This window comes from Lithobates pipiens, unplaced genomic scaffold (genome assembly GCF_037356315.1).
Source record: "Lithobates pipiens isolate NorthernLeopardFrog02 unplaced genomic scaffold, aLitPip1_a1.2 Scaffold_19, whole genome shotgun sequence".
Classification (NCBI taxonomy): Eukaryota; Metazoa; Chordata; class Amphibia; order Anura; family Ranidae; genus Lithobates; species Lithobates pipiens.
Window position 1 is genome coordinate 13,827,598 of NW_027507764.1, and position 19,651 is coordinate 13,847,248.

At 53.2% G+C, this 19,651-nt stretch overlaps 11 non-coding genes across 11 annotated transcripts; all 11 read left to right on the forward strand.

The window, feature by feature from the left end:
- On the forward strand, positions 1–119 carry LOC143999607 (5S ribosomal RNA). The gene has a single exon (XR_013278072.1). It is a non-coding gene; the product is annotated as a 5S ribosomal RNA (ribosomal RNA).
- A 1,691-nt stretch (positions 120–1,810) lies between these two features.
- LOC143999271 (5S ribosomal RNA) lies at positions 1,811–1,929 on the forward strand. Its single transcript, XR_013277999.1, has one exon. It is a non-coding gene; the product is annotated as a 5S ribosomal RNA (ribosomal RNA).
- Positions 1,930–3,617: 1,688 nt separating this feature from the next.
- LOC143999619 (5S ribosomal RNA) lies at positions 3,618–3,736 on the forward strand. The gene has a single exon (XR_013278083.1). It is a non-coding gene; the product is annotated as a 5S ribosomal RNA (ribosomal RNA).
- Positions 3,737–5,427: 1,691 nt separating this feature from the next.
- LOC143999609 (5S ribosomal RNA) lies at positions 5,428–5,546 on the forward strand. The gene has a single exon (XR_013278074.1). It is a non-coding gene; the product is annotated as a 5S ribosomal RNA (ribosomal RNA).
- A 1,691-nt stretch (positions 5,547–7,237) lies between these two features.
- LOC143999284 (5S ribosomal RNA) lies at positions 7,238–7,356 on the forward strand. The gene has a single exon (XR_013278000.1). It is a non-coding gene; the product is annotated as a 5S ribosomal RNA (ribosomal RNA).
- A 1,688-nt stretch (positions 7,357–9,044) lies between these two features.
- LOC143999297 (5S ribosomal RNA) lies at positions 9,045–9,163 on the forward strand. Its single transcript, XR_013278001.1, has one exon. It is a non-coding gene; the product is annotated as a 5S ribosomal RNA (ribosomal RNA).
- A 1,691-nt stretch (positions 9,164–10,854) lies between these two features.
- On the forward strand, positions 10,855–10,973 carry LOC143999309 (5S ribosomal RNA). The gene has a single exon (XR_013278002.1). It is a non-coding gene; the product is annotated as a 5S ribosomal RNA (ribosomal RNA).
- Positions 10,974–12,664: 1,691 nt separating this feature from the next.
- On the forward strand, positions 12,665–12,783 carry LOC143999610 (5S ribosomal RNA). Its single transcript, XR_013278075.1, has one exon. It is a non-coding gene; the product is annotated as a 5S ribosomal RNA (ribosomal RNA).
- Positions 12,784–14,474: 1,691 nt separating this feature from the next.
- LOC143999321 (5S ribosomal RNA) lies at positions 14,475–14,593 on the forward strand. The gene has a single exon (XR_013278003.1). It is a non-coding gene; the product is annotated as a 5S ribosomal RNA (ribosomal RNA).
- Positions 14,594–16,281: 1,688 nt separating this feature from the next.
- LOC143999333 (5S ribosomal RNA) lies at positions 16,282–16,400 on the forward strand. The gene has a single exon (XR_013278004.1). It is a non-coding gene; the product is annotated as a 5S ribosomal RNA (ribosomal RNA).
- A 1,691-nt stretch (positions 16,401–18,091) lies between these two features.
- On the forward strand, positions 18,092–18,210 carry LOC143999345 (5S ribosomal RNA). Its single transcript, XR_013278005.1, has one exon. It is a non-coding gene; the product is annotated as a 5S ribosomal RNA (ribosomal RNA).
- Positions 18,211–19,651: the final 1,441 nt, after the last annotated feature.

The window sequence follows — 19,651 nt, forward strand, 5'->3', positions numbered from 1 at the left end:
GCCTACGGCCACACCACCCTGAATGCGCCTGCTCTCGTCTGATCTCGGAAGCTAAGCAGGGTCGGGCCTGGTTAGTACTTGGATGGGAGACCGCCTGGGAATACCAGGTGCTGTAGGCTTTTGCTTTTCTTCCACCAGGGGTCAGTCACTCTCCCATAATGCCTCTTTTTACATTCACTTTTACCCAAAGCGCTCTCCCTCTCTGCAAGCCCTCCTGCACACCTACATCCTACAAAATCACCCCTGCCCAACCAAGCCTACACTTTTTACAAGCCCACTTATACAATCTCACCCCTTCTTTCAAAAATACACTTTCTTCTCTCTACCTCCCTCCCTCAGGAGATTGCCACGCATCCAGTCCCCTATAGCAGCAAAACAACGGCCAGGCGCAACCCCCACCTAGCTAGCCCCCATCCTACATCCTGCTTAGGCTCCACGGCCCAGCCATTTTCCAGCACTCTCCTGAGACCTTTTGGTGCCATCACTCCTGCTCTTTAGTCGCCCTTGCGCCAACACATTCCACAGCGATCTCCAGGCTGGGGGACAGCAGGGGAAACACGCACGCCAACTGCCAAAGCCAGAGAGAAGCCACAGAGCCGACCCCTCGTCAAACCGGCACCCTGAAGCGGCTAAGGTGTAGGCAGCAGGTTGCCTACAGGAGCGCGGTTTTAGTTAGCGGCTGCCCCAGGCTTGGAGGGAAAGAGGTAATGCGTGCGCTGCTGGTTTTTTTGGATCTAGCCTACCCACCGGTCATATAAATATAGGGGAAGGCTGCGTTTCGGGTGATCAGGCAGCATTTGCACGAGGCCAACTAGGGTTGCCACCTCATCCCTTTAAACCCAAACACATCTGAATTACACAGGTTCTGAGGCTAATTAAATGCAGATAAGGCAACAAGTGAGTTTAATTACCACCTTAATCAGCCAAAGAATCTGTGCAATTCAGATGCGTTTGGATTTAAAGGGATGAGATGGCAACTCAAAGGCCAACATGAACTGCTACCTTGTAGAGGTAATCCTGGGAAGCCAATCAGTGGTCGTTTGGGTCAGGATATGACCATTGTTCACGTTGAACTGTAATGGGCCAGACTTCTCAGTCAAGTTGCATCAAGTGTTCTAAGCCTTCTCTGAAGTCCTTGAAAGGGGTGCATCATGCATGTTGGTCTCCAGGCCTATTGAAAAGAAGTTGGCTGAGTAAGGCGGCACATGTGGGGTATGGAGCAACTCTACAGGAAAAGGTCTACCTAGTGGGCAAGTCAAGCAGTTGCTTGACTGCAGCCACTGGTGAGGCATGGTGCCTGGTATAGGTGAGGGGTCCTCCGGTAGCCAGGGGGGTAGATGTACTGGCTTCCTCCCCAGCAGTCAGCTTCCAGTAGCCAACGGAACAGAAGGCAGGTTCTGGAGATCCATGGGCTGGCCACCTGCTAGGAGAGCGAAGGCGTAAACAAGTGCAGGCATAAGGCCCCGCGCTACATGCAACCTGCTGCTCTTCTTCTTCCTGTGGTGCAAAGCCTTGTCAGCGAAAAGGGTTAAAGTCAGGCCAGGGGAAGCCAGAAAGGAGCCGTGGAAGCAAGGCTGAGGATGTGGTGTGTGCGTGAGAAGGTGCCGGCAGGAAGAGGTTAAAGAGGGAGCAAAGCAGCAGGAGGCAGGGACGGGCTTGAGGAGAGCAAGCGAGAGGAGAGACGACACGACAAAGTGCGGTGTGCTGCCATGCTTGTGAAAAGGCACAGCTGATTGTAGTAAAGTCAAGGAAAGGCGGAGCCAGGCTGCCGGTGACAAGTACAAGAAGCTTGAAAGAGACCATGAGCTTCGCCTACGGCCACACCACCCTGAATGCGCCCGCTCTCGTCTGATCTCGGAAGCTAAGCAGGGTCGGGCCTGGTTAGTACTTGGATGGGAGACCGCCTGGGAATACCAGGTGCTGTAGGCTTTTGCTTTTCTTCCACCAGGGGTCAGTCACTCTCCCATAATGCCTCTTTTTACATTCACTTTTACCCAAAGCGCTCTCCCTCTCTGCAAGCCCTCCTGCACACCTACATCCTACAAAATCACCCCTGCCCAACCAAGCCTACACTTTTTACAAGCCCACTTATACAATCTCACCCCTTCTTTCAAAAATACACTTTCTTCTCTCTACCTCCCTCCCTCAGGAGATTGCCACGCATCCAGTCCCCTATAGCAGCAAAACAACGGCCAGGCGCAACCCCCACCTAGCTAGCCCCCATCCTACATCCTGCTTAGGCTCCACGGCCCAGCCATTTTCCAGCACTCTCCTGAGACCTTTTGGTGCCATCACTCCTGCTCTTTAGTCGCCCTTGCGCCAACACATTCCACAGCGATCTCCAGGCTGGGGGACAGCACGGGAAACACGCACGCCGACTGCCAAAGCCAGAGAGAAGCCACAGAGCCGACCCCTCGTCAAACCGGCACCCTGAAGCGGCTAAGGTGTAGGCAGCAGGTTGCCTACAGGAGCGCGGTTTTAGTTAGCGGCTGCCCCAGGCTTGGAGGGAAAGAGGTAATGCGTGCGCTGCTGGTTTTTTTGGATCTAGCCTACCCACCGGTCATATAAATATAGGGGAAGGCTGCGTTTCGGGTGATCAGGCAGCACTTGCACGAGGCCAACTAGGGTTGCCACCTCATCCCTTTAAACCCAAACACATCTGAATTACACAGGTTCTGAGGCTAATTAAATGCAGATAAGGCAACAAGTGAGTTTAATTACCACCTTAATCAGCCAAAGAATCTGTGCAATTCAGATGCGTTTGGATTTAAAGGGATGAGATGGCAACTCAAAGGCCAACATGAACTGCTACCTTGTAGAGGTAATCCTGGGAAGCCAATCAGTGGTCGTTTGGGTCAGGATATGACCATTGTTCACGTTGAACTGTAATGGGCCAGACTTCTCAGTCAAGTTGCATCAAGTGTTCTAAGCCTTCTCTGAAGTCCTTGAAAGGGGTGCATCATGCATGTTGGTCTCCAGGCCTATTGAAAAGAAGTTGGCTGAGTAAGGCGGCACATGTGGGGTATGGAGCAACTCTACAGGAAAAGGTCTACCTAGTGGGCAAGTCAAGCAGTTGCTTGACTGCAGCCACTGGTGAGGCATGGTGCCTGGTATAGGTGAGGGGTCCTCCGGTAGCCAGGGGGGTAGATGTACTGGCTTCCTCCCCAGCAGTCAGCTTCCAGTAGCCAACGGAACAGAAGGCAGGTTCTGGAGATCCATGGGCTGGCCACCTGCTAGGAGAGCGAAGGCGTAAACAAGTGCAGGCATAAGGCCCCGCGCTACATGCAACCTGCTGCTCTTCTTCTTCCTGTGGTGCAAAGCCTTGTCAGCGAAAAGGGTTAAAGTCAGGCCAGGGGAAGCCAGAAAGGAGCCGTGGAAGCAAGGCTGAGGATGTGTGTGCGTGAGAAGGTGCAGGCAGGAAGAGGTTAAAGAGGGAGCAAAGCAGCAGGAGGCAGGGACGGGCTTGAGGAGAGCAAGCGAGAGGAGAGACGACACGACAAAGTGCGGTGTGCTGCCATGCTTGTGAAAAGGCACAGCTGATTGTAGTAAAGTCAAGGAAAGGCGGAGCCAGGCTGCCGGTGACAAGTACAAGAAGCTTGAAAGAGACCATGAGCTTCACCTACGGCCACACCACCCTGAATGCGCCCGCTCTCGTCTGATCTCGGAAGCTAAGCAGGGTCGGGCCTGGTTAGTACTTGGATGGGAGACCGCCTGGGAATACCAGGTGCTGTAGGCTTTTGCTTTTCTTCCACCAGGGGTCAGTCACTCTCCCATAATGCCTCTTTTTACATTCACTTTTACCCAAAGCGCTCTCCCTCTCTGCAAGCCCTCCTGCACACCTACATCCTACAAAATCACCCCTGCCCAACCAAGCCTACACTTTTTACAAGCCCACTTATACAATCTCACCCCTTCTTTCAAAAATACACTTTCTTCTCTCTACCTCCCTCCCTCAGGAGATTGCCACGCATCCAGTCCCCTATAGCAGCAAAACAACGGCCAGGCGCAACCCCCACCTAGCTAGCCCCCATCCTACATCCTGCTTAGGCTCCACGGCCCAGCCATTTTCCAGCACTCTCCTGAGACCTTTTGGTGCCATCACTCCTGCTCTTTAGTCGCCCTTGCGCCAACACATTCCACAGCGATCTCCAGGCTGGGGGACAGCACGGGAAACACGCACGCCGACTGCCAAAGCCAGAGAGAAGCCACAGAGCCGACCCCTCGTCAAACCGGCACCCTGAAGCGGCTAAGGTGTAGGCAGCAGGTTGCCTACAGGAGCGCGGTTTTAGTTAGCGGCTGCCCCAGGCTTGGAGGGAAAGAGGTAATGCGTGCGCTGCTGGTTTTTTTGGATCTAGCCTACCCACCGGTCATATAAATATAGGGGAAGGCTGGGTTTCGGGTGATCAGGCAGCACTTGCACGAGGCCAACTAGGGTTGCCACCTCATCCCTTTAAACCCAAACACATCTGAATTACACAGGTTCTGAGGCTAATTAAATGCAGATAAGGCAACAAGTGAGTTTAATTACCACCTTAATCAGCCAAAGAATCTGTGCAATTCAGATGTGTTTGGATTTAAAGGGATGAGATGGCAACTCAAAGGCCAATATGAACTGCTACCTTGTAGAGGTAATCCTGGGAAGCCAATCAGTGGTCGTTTGGGTCAGGATATGACCATTGTTCACGTTGAACTGTAATGGGCCAGACTTCTCAGTCAAGTTGCATCAAGTGTTCTAAGCCTTCTCTGAAGTCCTTGAAAGGGGTGCATCATGCATGTTGGTCTCCAGGCCTATTGAAAAGAAGTTGGGTGAGTAAGGCGGCACATGTGGGGTATGGAGCAGCTCTACAGGAAAAGGTCTACCTAGTGGGCAAGTCAAGCAGTTGCTTGACTGCAGCCACTGGTGAGGCATGGTGCCTGGTATAGGTGAGGGGTCCTCCGGTAGCCAGGGGGGTAGATGTACTGGCTTCCTCCCCAGCAGTCAGCTTCCAGTAGCCAACGGAACAGAAGGCAGGTTCTGGAGATCCATGGGCTGGCCACCTGCTAGGAGAGCGAAGGCGTAAACAAGTGCAGGCATAAGGCCCCGCGCTACATGCAACCTGCTGCTCTTCTTCTTCCTGTGGTGCAAAGCCTTGTCAGCGAAAAGGGTTAAAGTCAGGCCAGGGGAAGCCAGAAAGGAGCCGTGGAAGCAAGGCTGAGGATGTGGTGTGTGCGTGAGAAGGTGCAGGCAGGAAGAGGTTAAAGAGGGAGCAAAGCAGCAGGAGGCAGGGACGGGCTTGAGGAGAGCAAGCGAGAGGAGAGACGACACGACAAAGTGCGGTGTGCTGCCATGCTTGTGAAAAGGCACAGCTGATTGTAGTAAAGTCAAGGAAAGGCGGAGCCAGGCTGCCGGTGACAAGTACAAGAAGCTTGAAAGAGACCATGAGCTTTGCCTACGGCCACACCACCCTGAATGCGCCTGCTCTCGTCTGATCTCGGAAGCTAAGCAGGGTCGGGCCTGGTTAGTACTTGGATGGGAGACCGCCTGGGAATACCAGGTGCTGTAGGCTTTTGCTTTTCTTCCACCAGGGGTCAGTCACTCTCCCATAATGCCTCTTTTTACATTCACTTTTACCCAAAGCGCTCTCCCTCTCTGCAAGCCCTCCTGCACACCTAGCTCCTACAAAATCACCCCTGCCCAACCAAGCCTACACTTTTTACAAGCCCACTTATACAATCTCACCCCTTCTTTCAAAAATACACTTTCTTCTCTCTACCTCCCTCCCTCAGGAGATTGCCACGCATCCAGTCCCCTATAGCAGCAAAACAACGGCCAGGCGCAACCCCCACCTAGCTAGCCCCCATCCTACATCCTGCTTAGGCTCCACGGCCCAGCCATTTTCCAGCACTCTCCTGAGACCTTTTGGTGCCATCACTCCTGCTCTTTAGTCGCCCTTGCGCCAACACATTCCACAGCGATCTCCAGGCTGGGGGACAGCACGGGAAACACGCACGCCGACTGCCAAAGCCAGAGAGAAGCCACAGAGCCGACCCCTCGTCAAACCGGCACCCTGAAGCGGCTAAGGTGTAGGCAGCAGGTTGCCTACAGGAGCGCGGTTTTAGTTAGCGGCTGCCCCAGGCTTGGAGGGAAAGAGGTAATGCGTGCGCTGCTGGTTTTTTTGGATCTAGCCTACCCACCGGTCATATAAATATAGGGGAAGGCTGCGTTTCGGGTGATCAGGCAGCACTTGCACGAGGCCAACTAGGGTTGCCACCTCATCCCTTTAAACCCAAACACATCTGAATTACACAGGTTCTGAGGCTAATTAAATGCAGATAAGGCAACAAGTGAGTTTAATTACCACCTTAATCAGCCAAAGAATCTGTGCAATTCAGATGCGTTTGGATTTAAAGGGATGAGATGGCAACTCAAAGGCCAACATGAACTGCTACCTTGTAGAGGTAATCCTGGGAAGCCAATCAGTGGTCGTTTGGGTCAGGATATGACCATTGTTCACGTTGAACTGTAATGGGCCAGACTTCTCAGTCAAGTTGCATCAAGTGTTCTAAGCCTTCTCTGAAGTCCTTGAAAGGGGTGCATCATGCATGTTGGTCTCCAGGCCTATTGAAAAGAAGTTGGCTGAGTAAGGCGGCACATGTGGGGTATGGAGCAACTCTACAGGAAAAGGTCTACCTAGTGGGCAAGTCAAGCAGTTGCTTGACTGCAGCCACTGGTGAGGCATGGTGCCTGGTATAGGTGAGGGGTCCTCCGGTAGCCAGGGGGGTAGATGTACTGGCTTCCTCCCCAGCAGTCAGCTTCCAGTAGCCAACGGAACAGAAGGCAGGTTCTGGAGATCCATGGGCTGGCCACCTGCTAGGAGAGCGAAGGCGTAAACAAGTGCAGGCATAAGGCCCCGCGCTACATGCAACCTGCTGCTCTTCTTCTTCCTGTGGTGCAAAGCCTTGTCAGCGAAAAGGGTTAAAGTCAGGCCAGGGGAAGCCAGAAAGGAGCCGTGGAAGCAAGGCTGAGGATGTGGTGTGTGCGTGAGAAGGTGCAGGCAGGAAGAGGTTAAAGAGGGAGCAAAGCAGCAGGAGGCAGGGACGGGCTTGAGGAGAGCAAGCGAGAGGAGAGACGACACGACAAAGTGCGGTGTGCTGCCATGCTTGTGAAAAGGCACAGCTGATTGTAGTAAAGTCAAGGAAAGGCGGAGCCAGGCTGCCGGTGACAAGTACAAGAAGCTTGAAAGAGACCATGAGCTTCGCCTACGGCCACACCACCCTGAATGCGCCCGCTCTCGTCTGATCTCGGAAGCTAAGCAGGGTCGGGCCTGGTTAGTACTTGGATGGGAGACCGCCTGGGAATACCAGGTGCTGTAGGCTTTTGCTTTTCTTCCACCAGGGGTCAGTCACTCTCCCATAATGCCTCTTTTTACATTCACTTTTACCCAAAGCGCTCTCCCTCTCTGCAAGCCCTCCTGCACACCTAGCTCCTACAAAATCACCCCTGCCCAACCAAGCCTACACTTTTTACAAGCCCACTTATACAATCTCACCCCTTCTTTCAAAAATACACTTTCTTCTCTCTACCTCCCTCCCTCAGGAGATTGCCACGCATCCAGTCCCCTATAGCAGCAAAACAACGGCCAGGCGCAACCCCCACCTAGCTAGCCCCCATCCTACATCCTGCTTAGGCTCCACGGCCCAGCCATTTTCCAGCACTCTCCTGAGACCTTTTGGTGCCATCACTCCTGCTCTTTAGTCGCCCTTGCGCCAACACATTCCACAGCGATCTCCAGGCTGGGGGACAGCACGGGAAACACGCACGCCGACTGCCAAAGCCAGAGAGAAGCCACAGAGCCGACCCCTCGTCAAACCGGCACCCTGAAGCGGCTAAGGTGTAGGCAGCAGGTTGCCTACAGGAGCGCGGTTTTAGTTAGCGGCTGCCCCAGGCTTGGAGGGAAAGAGGTAATGCGTGCGCTGCTGTTTTTTTTGGATCTAGCCTACCCACCGGTCATATAAATATAGGGGAAGGCTGCGTTTCGGGTGATCAGGCAGCACTTGCACGAGGCCAACTAGGGTTGCCACCTCATCCCTTTAAACCCAAACACATCTGAATTACACAGGTTCTGAGGTTAATTAAATGCAGATAAGGCAACAAGTGAGTTTAATTACCACCTTAATCAGCCAAAGAATCTGTGCAATTCAGATGCGTTTGGATTTAAAGGGATGAGATGGCAACTCAAAGGCCAATATGAACTGCTACCTTGTAGAGGTAATCCTGGGAAGCCAATCAGTGGTCGTTTGGGTCAGGATATGACCATTGTTCACGTTGAACTGTAATGGGCCAGACTTCTCAGTCAAGTTGCATCAAGTGTTCTAAGCCTTCTCTGAAGTCCTTGAAAGGGGTGCATCATGCATGTTGGTCTCCAGGCCTATTGAAAAGAAGTTGGGTGAGTAAGGCGGCACATGTGGGGTATGGAGCAGCTCTACAGGAAAAGGTCTACCTAGTGGGCAAGTCAAGCAGTTGCTTGACTGCAGCCACTGGTGAGGCATGGTGCCTGTTATAGGTGAGGGGTCCTCCGGTAGCCAGGGGGGTAGATGTACTGGCTTCCTCCCCAGCAGTCAGCTTCCAGTAGCCAACGGAACAGAAGGCAGGTTCTGGAGATCCATGGGCTGGCCACCTGCTAGGAGAGCGAAGGCGTAAACAAGTGCAGGCATAAGGCCCCGCGCTACATGCAACCTGCTGCTCTTCTTCTTCCTGTGGTGCAAAGCCTTGTCAGCGAAAAGGGTTAAAGTCAGGCCAGGGGAAGCCAGAAAGGAGCCGTGGAAGCAAGGCTGAGGATGTGTGTGCGTGAGAAGGTGCAGGCAGGAAGAGGTTAAAGAGGGAGCAAAGCAGCAGGAGGCAGGGACGGGCTTGAGGAGAGCAAGCGAGAGGAGAGACGACACGACAAAGTGCGGTGTGCTGCCATGCTTGTGAAAAGGCACAGCTGATTGTAGTAAAGTCAAGGAAAGGCGGAGCCAGGCTGCCGGTGACAAGTACAAGAAGCTTGAAAGAGACCATGAGCTTTGCCTACGGCCACACCACCCTGAATGCGCCCGCTCTCGTCTGATCTCGGAAGCTAAGCAGGGTCGGGCCTGGTTAGTACTTGGATGGGAGACCGCCTGGGAATACCAGGTGCTGTAGGCTTTTGCTTTTCTTCCACCAGGGGTCAGTCACTCTCCCATAATGCCTCTTTTTACATTCACTTTTACCCAAAGCGCTCTCCCTCTCTGCAAGCCCTCCTGCACACCTACATCCTACAAAATCACCCCTGCCCAACCAAGCCTACACTTTTTACAAGCCCACTTATACAATCTCACCCCTTCTTTCAAAAATACACTTTCTTCTCTCTACCTCCCTCCCTCAGGAGATTGCCACGCATCCAGTCCCCTATAGCAGCAAAACAACGGCCAGGCGCAACCCCCACCTAGCTAGCCCCCATCCTACATCCTGCTTAGGCTCCACGGCCCAGCCATTTTCCAGCACTCTCCTGAGACCTTTTGGTGCCATCACTCCTGCTCTTTAGTCGCCCTTGCGCCAACACATTCCACAGCGATCTCCAGGCTGGGGGACAGCACGGGAAACACGCACGCCGACTGCCAAAGCCAGAGAGAAGCCACAGAGCCGACCCCTCGTCAAACCGGCACCCTGAAGCGGCTAAGGTGTAGGCAGCAGGTTGCCTACAGGAGCGCGGTTTTAGTTAGCGGCTGCCCCAGGCTTGGAGGGAAAGAGGTAATGCGTGCGCTGCTGGTTTTTTTGGATCTAGCCTACCCACCGGTCATATAAATATAGGGGAAGGCTGGGTTTCGGGTGATCAGGCAGCACTTGCACGAGGCCAACTAGGGTTGCCACCTCATCCCTTTAAACCCAAACACATCTGAATTACACAGGTTCTGAGGCTAATTAAATGCAGATAAGGCAACAAGTGAGTTTAATTACCACCTTAATCAGCCAAAGAATCTGTGCAATTCAGATGTGTTTGGATTTAAAGGGATGAGATGGCAACTCAAAGGCCAATATGAACTGCTACCTTGTAGAGGTAATCCTGGGAAGCCAATCAGTGGTCGTTTGGGTCAGGATATGACCATTGTTCACGTTGAACTGTAATGGGCCAGACTTCTCAGTCAAGTTGCATCAAGTGTTCTAAGCCTTCTCTGAAGTCCTTGAAAGGGGTGCATCATGCATGTTGGTCTCCAGGCCTATTGAAAAGAAGTTGGGTGAGTAAGGCGGCACATGTGGGGTATGGAGCAGCTCTACAGGAAAAGGTCTACCTAGTGGGCAAGTCAAGCAGTTGCTTGACTGCAGCCACTGGTGAGGCATGGTGCCTGGTATAGGTGAGGGGTCCTCCGGTAGCCAGGGGGGTAGATGTACTGGCTTCCTCCCCAGCAGTCAGCTTCCAGTAGCCAACGGAACAGAAGGCAGGTTCTGGAGATCCATGGGCTGGCCACCTGCTAGGAGAGCGAAGGCGTAAACAAGTGCAGGCATAAGGCCCCGCGCTACATGCAACCTGCTGCTCTTCTTCTTCCTGTGGTGCAAAGCCTTGTCAGCGAAAAGGGTTAAAGTCAGGCCAGGGGAAGCCAGAAAGGAGCCGTGGAAGCAAGGCTGAGGATGTGGTGTGTGCGTGAGAAGGTGCAGGCAGGAAGAGGTTAAAGAGGGAGCAAAGCAGCAGGAGGCAGGGACGGGCTTGAGGAGAGCAAGCGAGAGGAGAGACGACACGACAAAGTGCGGTGTGCTGCCATGCTTGTGAAAAGGCACAGCTGATTGTAGTAAAGTCAAGGAAAGGCGGAGCCAGGCTGCCGGTGACAAGTACAAGAAGCTTGAAAGAGACCATGAGCTTCGCCTACGGCCACACCACCCTGAATGCGCCCGCTCTCGTCTGATCTCGGAAGCTAAGCAGGGTCGGGCCTGGTTAGTACTTGGATGGGAGACCGCCTGGGAATACCAGGTGCTGTAGGCTTTTGCTTTTCTTCCACCAGGGGTCAGTCACTCTCCCATAATGCCTCTTTTTACATTCACTTTTACCCAAAGCGCTCTCCCTCTCTGCAAGCCCTCCTGCACACCTAGCTCCTACAAAATCACCCCTGCCCAACCAAGCCTACACTTTTTACAAGCCCACTTATACAATCTCACCCCTTCTTTCAAAAATACACTTTCTTCTCTCTACCTCCCTCCCTCAGGAGATTGCCACGCATCCAGTCCCCTATAGCAGCAAAACAACGGCCAGGCGCAACCCCCACCTAGCTAGCCCCCATCCTACATCCTGCTTAGGCTCCACGGCCCAGCCATTTTCCAGCACTCTCCTGAGACCTTTTGGTGCCATCACTCCTGCTCTTTAGTCGCCCTTGCGCCAACACATTCCACAGCGATCTCCAGGCTGGGGGACAGCACGGGAAACACGCACGCCGACTGCCAAAGCCAGAGAGAAGCCACAGAGCCGACCCCTCGTCAAACCGGCACCCTGAAGCGGCTAAGGTGTAGGCAGCAGGTTGCCTACAGGAGCGCGGTTTTAGTTAGCGGCTGCCCCAGGCTTGGAGGGAAAGAGGTAATGCGTGCGCTGCTGGTTTTTTTGGATCTAGCCTACCCACCGGTCATATAAATATAGGGGAAGGCTGGGTTTCGGGTGATCAGGCAGCACTTGCACGAGGCCAACTAGGGTTGCCACCTCATCCCTTTAAACCCAAACACATCTGAATTACACAGGTTCTGAGGCTAATTAAATGCAGATAAGGCAACAAGTGAGTTTAATTACCACCTTAATCAGCCAAAGAATCTGTGCAATTCAGATGTGTTTGGATTTAAAGGGATGAGATGGCAACTCAAAGGCCAATATGAACTGCTACCTTGTAGAGGTAATCCTGGGAAGCCAATCAGTGGTCGTTTGGGTCAGGATATGACCATTGTTCACGTTGAACTGTAATGGGCCAGACTTCTCAGTCAAGTTGCATCAAGTGTTCTAAGCCTTCTCTGAAGTCCTTGAAAGGGGTGCATCATGCATGTTGGTCTCCAGGCCTATTGAAAAGAAGTTGGGTGAGTAAGGCGGCACATGTGGGGTATGGAGCAGCTCTACAGGAAAAGGTCTACCTAGTGGGCAAGTCAAGCAGTTGCTTGACTGCAGCCACTGGTGAGGCATGGTGCCTGGTATAGGTGAGGGGTCCTCCGGTAGCCAGGGGGGTAGATGTACTGGCTTCCTCCCCAGCAGTCAGCTTCCAGTAGCCAACGGAACAGAAGGCAGGTTCTGGAGATCCATGGGCTGGCCACCTGCTAGGAGAGCGAAGGCGTAAACAAGTGCAGGCATAAGGCCCCGCGCTACATGCAACCTGCTGCTCTTCTTCTTCCTGTGGTGCAAAGCCTTGTCAGCGAAAAGGGTTAAAGTCAGGCCAGGGGAAGCCAGAAAGGAGCCGTGGAAGCAAGGCTGAGGATGTGGTGTGTGCGTGAGAAGGTGCAGGCAGGAAGAGGTTAAAGAGGGAGCAAAGCAGCAGGAGGCAGGGACGGGCTTGAGGAGAGCAAGCGAGAGGAGAGACGACACGACAAAGTGCGGTGTGCTGCCATGCTTGTGAAAAGGCACAGCTGATTGTAGTAAAGTCAAGGAAAGGCGGAGCCAGGCTGCCGGTGACAAGTACAAGAAGCTTGAAAGAGACCATGAGCTTTGCCTACGGCCACACCACCCTGAATGCGCCTGCTCTCGTCTGATCTCGGAAGCTAAGCAGGGTCGGGCCTGGTTAGTACTTGGATGGGAGACCGCCTGGGAATACCAGGTGCTGTAGGCTTTTGCTTTTCTTCCACCAGGGGTCAGTCACTCTCCCATAATGCCTCTTTTTACATTCACTTTTACCCAAAGCGCTCTCCCTCTCTGCAAGCCCTCCTGCACACCTAGCTCCTACAAAATCACCCCTGCCCAACCAAGCCTACACTTTTTACAAGCCCACTTATACAATCTCACCCCTTCTTTCAAAAATACACTTTCTTCTCTCTACCTCCCTCCCTCAGGAGATTGCCACGCATCCAGTCCCCTATAGCAGCAAAACAACGGCCAGGCGCAACCCCCACCTAGCTAGCCCCCATCCTACATCCTGCTTAGGCTCCACGGCCCAGCCATTTTCCAGCACTCTCCTGAGACCTTTTGGTGCCATCACTCCTGCTCTTTAGTCGCCCTTGCGCCAACACATTCCACAGCGATCTCCAGGCTGGGGGACAGCACGGGAAACACGCACGCCGACTGCCAAAGCCAGAGAGAAGCCACAGAGCCGACCCCTCGTCAAACCGGCACCCTGAAGCGGCTAAGGTGTAGGCAGCAGGTTGCCTACAGGAGCGCGGTTTTAGTTAGCGGCTGCCCCAGGCTTGGAGGGAAAGAGGTAATGCGTGCGCTGCTGGTTTTTTTGGATCTAGCCTACCCACCGGTCATATAAATATAGGGGAAGGCTGCGTTTCGGGTGATCAGGCAGCACTTGCACGAGGCCAACTAGGGTTGCCACCTCATCCCTTTAAACCCAAACACATCTGAATTACACAGGTTCTGAGGCTAATTAAATGCAGATAAGGCAACAAGTGAGTTTAATTACCACCTTAATCAGCCAAAGAATCTGTGCAATTCAGATGCGTTTGGATTTAAAGGGATGAGATGGCAACTCAAAGGCCAACATGAACTGCTACCTTGTAGAGGTAATCCTGGGAAGCCAATCAGTGGTCGTTTGGGTCAGGATATGACCATTGTTCACGTTGAACTGTAATGGGCCAGACTTCTCAGTCAAGTTGCATCAAGTGTTCTAAGCCTTCTCTGAAGTCCTTGAAAGGGGTGCATCATGCATGTTGGTCTCCAGGCCTATTGAAAAGAAGTTGGCTGAGTAAGGCGGCACATGTGGGGTATGGAGCAACTCTACAGGAAAAGGTCTACCTAGTGGGCAAGTCAAGCAGTTGCTTGACTGCAGCCACTGGTGAGGCATGGTGCCTGGTATAGGTGAGGGGTCCTCCGGTAGCCAGGGGGGTAGATGTACTGGCTTCCTCCCCAGCAGTCAGCTTCCAGTAGCCAACGGAACAGAAGGCAGGTTCTGGAGATCCATGGGCTGGCCACCTGCTAGGAGAGCGAAGGCGTAAACAAGTGCAGGCATAAGGCCCCGCGCTACATGCAACCTGCTGCTCTTCTTCTTCCTGTGGTGCAAAGCCTTGTCAGCGAAAAGGGTTAAAGTCAGGCCAGGGGAAGCCAGAAAGGAGCCGTGGAAGCAAGGCTGAGGATGTGGTGTGTGCGTGAGAAGGTGCAGGCAGGAAGAGGTTAAAGAGGGAGCAAAGCAGCAGGAGGCAGGGACGGGCTTGAGGAGAGCAAGCGAGAGGAGAGACGACACGACAAAGTGCGGTGTGCTGCCATGCTTGTGAAAAGGCACAGCTGATTGTAGTAAAGTCAAGGAAAGGCGGAGCCAGGCTGCCGGTGACAAGTACAAGAAGCTTGAAAGAGACCATGAGCTTCGCCTACGGCCACACCACCCTGAATGCGCCCGCTCTCGTCTGATCTCGGAAGCTAAGCAGGGTCGGGCCTGGTTAGTACTTGGATGGGAGACCGCCTGGGAATACCAGGTGCTGTAGGCTTTTGCTTTTCTTCCACCAGGGGTCAGTCACTCTCCCATAATGCCTCTTTTTACATTCACTTTTACCCAAAGCGCTCTCCCTCTCTGCAAGCCCTCCTGCACACCTAGCTCCTACAAAATCACCCCTGCCCAACCAAGCCTACACTTTTTACAAGCCCACTTATACAATCTCACCCCTTCTTTCAAAAATACACTTTCTTCTCTCTACCTCCCTCCCTCAGGAGATTGCCACGCATCCAGTCCCCTATAGCAGCAAAACAACGGCCAGGCGCAACCCCCACCTAGCTAGCCCCCATCCTACATCCTGCTTAGGCTCCACGGCCCAGCCATTTTCCAGCACTCTCCTGAGACCTTTTGGTGCCATCACTCCTGCTCTTTAGTCGCCCTTGCGCCAACACATTCCACAGCGATCTCCAGGCTGGGGGACAGCACGGGAAACACGCACGCCGACTGCCAAAGCCAGAGAGAAGCCACAGAGCCGACCCCTCGTCAAACCGGCACCCTGAAGCGGCTAAGGTGTAGGCAGCAGGTTGCCTACAGGAGCGCGGTTTTAGTTAGCGGCTGCCCCAGGCTTGGAGGGAAAGAGGTAATGCGTGCGCTGCTGTTTTTTTTGGATCTAGCCTACCCACCGGTCATATAAATATAGGGGAAGGCTGCGTTTCGGGTGATCAGGCAGCACTTGCACGAGGCCAACTAGGGTTGCCACCTCATCCCTTTAAACCCAAACACATCTGAATTACACAGGTTCTGAGGTTAATTAAATGCAGATAAGGCAACAAGTGAGTTTAATTACCACCTTAATCAGCCAAAGAATCTGTGCAATTCAGATGCGTTTGGATTTAAAGGGATGAGATGGCAACTCAAAGGCCAATATGAACTGCTACCTTGTAGAGGTAATCCTGGGAAGCCAATCAGTGGTCGTTTGGGTCAGGATATGACCATTGTTCACGTTGAACTGTAATGGGCCAGACTTCTCAGTCAAGTTGCATCAAGTGTTCTAAGCCTTCTCTGAAGTCCTTGAAAGGGGTGCATCATGCATGTTGGTCTCCAGGCCTATTGAAAAGAAGTTGGGTGAGTAAGGCGGCACATGTGGGGTATGGAGCAGCTCTACAGGAAAAGGTCTACCTAGTGGGCAAGTCAAGCAGTTGCTTGACTGCAGCCACTGGTGAGGCATGGTGCCTGTTATAGGTGAGGGGTCCTCCGGTAGCCAGGGGGGTAGATGTACTGGCTTCCTCCCCAGCAGTCAGCTTCCAGTAGCCAACGGAACAGAAGGCAGGTTCTGGAGATCCATGGGCTGGCCACCTGCTAGGAGAGCGAAGGCGTAAACAAGTGCAGGCATAAGGCCCCGCGCTACATGCAACCTGCTGCTCTTCTTCTTCCTGTGGTGCAAAGCCTTGTCAGCGAAAAGGGTTAAAGTCAGGCCAGGGGAAGCCAGAAAGGAGCCGTGGAAGCAAGGCTGAGGATGTGTGTGCGTGAGAAGGTGCAGGCAGGAAGAGGTTAAAGAGGGAGCAAAGCAGCAGGAGGCAGGGACGGGCTTGAGGAGAGCAAGCGAGAGGAGAGACGACACGACAAAGTGCGGTGTGCTGCCATGCTTGTGAAAAGGCACAGCTGATTGTAGTAAAGTCAAGGAAAGGCGGAGCCAGGCTGCCGGTGACAAGTACAAGAAGCTTGAAAGAGACCATGAGCTTTGCCTACGGCCACACCACCCTGAATGCGCCCGCTCTCGTCTGATCTCGGAAGCTAAGCAGGGTCGGGCCTGGTTAGTACTTGGATGGGAGACCGCCTGGGAATACCAGGTGCTGTAGGCTTTTGCTTTTCTTCCACCAGGGGTCAGTCACTCTCCCATAATGCCTCTTTTTACATTCACTTTTACCCAAAGCGCTCTCCCTCTCTGCAAGCCCTCCTGCACACCTACATCCTACAAAATCACCCCTGCCCAACCAAGCCTACACTTTTTACAAGCCCACTTATACAATCTCACCCCTTCTTTCAAAAATACACTTTCTTCTCTCTACCTCCCTCCCTCAGGAGATTGCCACGCATCCAGTCCCCTATAGCAGCAAAACAACGGCCAGGCGCAACCCCCACCTAGCTAGCCCCCATCCTACATCCTGCTTAGGCTCCACGGCCCAGCCATTTTCCAGCACTCTCCTGAGACCTTTTGGTGCCATCACTCCTGCTCTTTAGTCGCCCTTGCGCCAACACATTCCACAGCGATCTCCAGGCTGGGGGACAGCACGGGAAACACGCACGCCGACTGCCAAAGCCAGAGAGAAGCCACAGAGCCGACCCCTCGTCAAACCGGCACCCTGAAGCGGCTAAGGTGTAGGCAGCAGGTTGCCTACAGGAGCGCGGTTTTAGTTAGCGGCTGCCCCAGGCTTGGAGGGAAAGAGGTAATGCGTGCGCTGCTGGTTTTTTTGGATCTAGCCTACCCACCGGTCATATAAATATAGGGGAAGGCTGGGTTTCGGGTGATCAGGCAGCACTTGCACGAGGCCAACTAGGGTTGCCACCTCATCCCTTTAAACCCAAACACATCTGAATTACACAGGTTCTGAGGCTAATTAAATGCAGATAAGGCAACAAGTGAGTTTAATTACCACCTTAATCAGCCAAAGAATCTGTGCAATTCAGATGTGTTTGGATTTAAAGGGATGAGATGGCAACTCAAAGGCCAATATGAACTGCTACCTTGTAGAGGTAATCCTGGGAAGCCAATCAGTGGTCGTTTGGGTCAGGATATGACCATTGTTCACGTTGAACTGTAATGGGCCAGACTTCTCAGTCAAGTTGCATCAAGTGTTCTAAGCCTTCTCTGAAGTCCTTGAAAGGGGTGCATCATGCATGTTGGTCTCCAGGCCTATTGAAAAGAAGTTGGGTGAGTAAGGCGGCACATGTGGGGTATGGAGCAGCTCTACAGGAAAAGGTCTACCTAGTGGGCAAGTCAAGCAGTTGCTTGACTGCAGCCACTGGTGAGGCATGGTGCCTGGTATAGGTGAGGGGTCCTCCGGTAGCCAGGGGGGTAGATGTACTGGCTTCCTCCCCAGCAGTCAGCTTCCAGTAGCCAACGGAACAGAAGGCAGGTTCTGGAGATCCATGGGCTGGCCACCTGCTAGGAGAGCGAAGGCGTAAACAAGTGCAGGCATAAGGCCCCGCGCTACATGCAACCTGCTGCTCTTCTTCTTCCTGTGGTGCAAAGCCTTGTCAGCGAAAAGGGTTAAAGTCAGGCCAGGGGAAGCCAGAAAGGAGCCGTGGAAGCAAGGCTGAGGATGTGGTGTGTGCGTGAGAAGGTGCAGGCAGGAAGAGGTTAAAGAGGGAGCAAAGCAGCAGGAGGCAGGGACGGGCTTGAGGAGAGCAAGCGAGAGGAGAGACGACACGACAAAGTGCGGTGTGCTGCCATGCTTGTGAAAAGGCACAGCTGATTGTAGTAAAGTCAAGGAAAGGCGGAGCCAGGCTGCCGGTGACAAGTACAAGAAGCTTGAAAGAGACCATGAGCTTCGCCTACGGCCACACCACCCTGAATGCGCCCGCTCTCGTCTGATCTCGGAAGCTAAGCAGGGTCGGGCCTGGTTAGTACTTGGATGGGAGACCGCCTGGGAATACCAGGTGCTGTAGGCTTTTGCTTTTCTTCCACCAGGGGTCAGTCACTCTCCCATAATGCCTCTTTTTACATTCACTTTTACCCAAAGCGCTCTCCCTCTCTGCAAGCCCTCCTGCACACCTAGCTCCTACAAAATCACCCCTGCCCAACCAAGCCTACACTTTTTACAAGCCCACTTATACAATCTCACCCCTTCTTTCAAAAATACACTTTCTTCTCTCTACCTCCCTCCCTCAGGAGATTGCCACGCATCCAGTCCCCTATAGCAGCAAAACAACGGCCAGGCGCAACCCCCACCTAGCTAGCCCCCATCCTACATCCTGCTTAGGCTCCACGGCCCAGCCATTTTCCAGCACTCTCCTGAGACCTTTTGGTGCCATCACTCCTGCTCTTTAGTCGCCCTTGCGCCAACACATTCCACAGCGATCTCCAGGCTGGGGGACAGCACGGGAAACACGCACGCCGACTGCCAAAGCCAGAGAGAAGCCACAGAGCCGACCCCTCGTCAAACCGGCACCCTGAAGCGGCTAAGGTGTAGGCAGCAGGTTGCCTACAGGAGCGCGGTTTTAGTTAGCGGCTGCCCCAGGCTTGGAGGGAAAGAGGTAATGCGTGCGCTGCTGGTTTTTTTGGATCTAGCCTACCCACCGGTCATATAAATATAGGGGAAGGCTGCGTTTCGGGTGATCAGGCAGCACTTGCACGAGGCCAACTAGGGTTGCCACCTCATCCCTTTAAACCCAAACACATCTGAATTACACAGGTTCTGAGGCTAATTAAATGCAGATAAGGCAACAAGTGAGTTTAATTACCACCTTAATCAGCCAAAGAATCTGTGCAATTCAGATGCGTTTGGATTTAAAGGGATGAGATGGCAACTCAAAGGCCAATATGAACTGCTACCTTGTAGAGGTAATCCTGGGAAGCCAATCAGTGGTCGTTTGGGTCAGGATATGACCATTGTTCACGTTGAACTGTAATGGGCCAGACTTCTCAGTCAAGTTGCATCAAGTGTTCTAAGCCTTCTCTGAAGTCCTTGAAAGGGGTGCATCATGCATGTTGGTCTCCAGGCCTATTGAAAAGAAGTTGGGTGAGTAAGGCGGCACATGTGGGGTATGGAGCAGCTCTACAGGAAAAGGTCTACCTAGTGGGCAAGTCAAGCAGTTGCTTGACTGCAGCCACTGGTGAGGCATGGTGCCTGTTATAGGTGAGGGGTCCTCCGGTAGCCAGGGGGGTAGATGTACTGGCTTCCTCCCCAGCAGTCAGCTTCCAGTAGCCAACGGAACAGAAGGCAGGTTCTGGAGATCCATGGGCTGGCCACCTGCTAGGAGAGCGAAGGCGTAAACAAGTGCAGGCATAAGGCCCCGCGCTACATGCAACCTGCTGCTCTTCTTCTTCTTCCTGTGGTGCAAAGCCTTGTCAGCGAAAAGGGTTAAAGTCAGGCCAGGGGAAGCCAGAAAG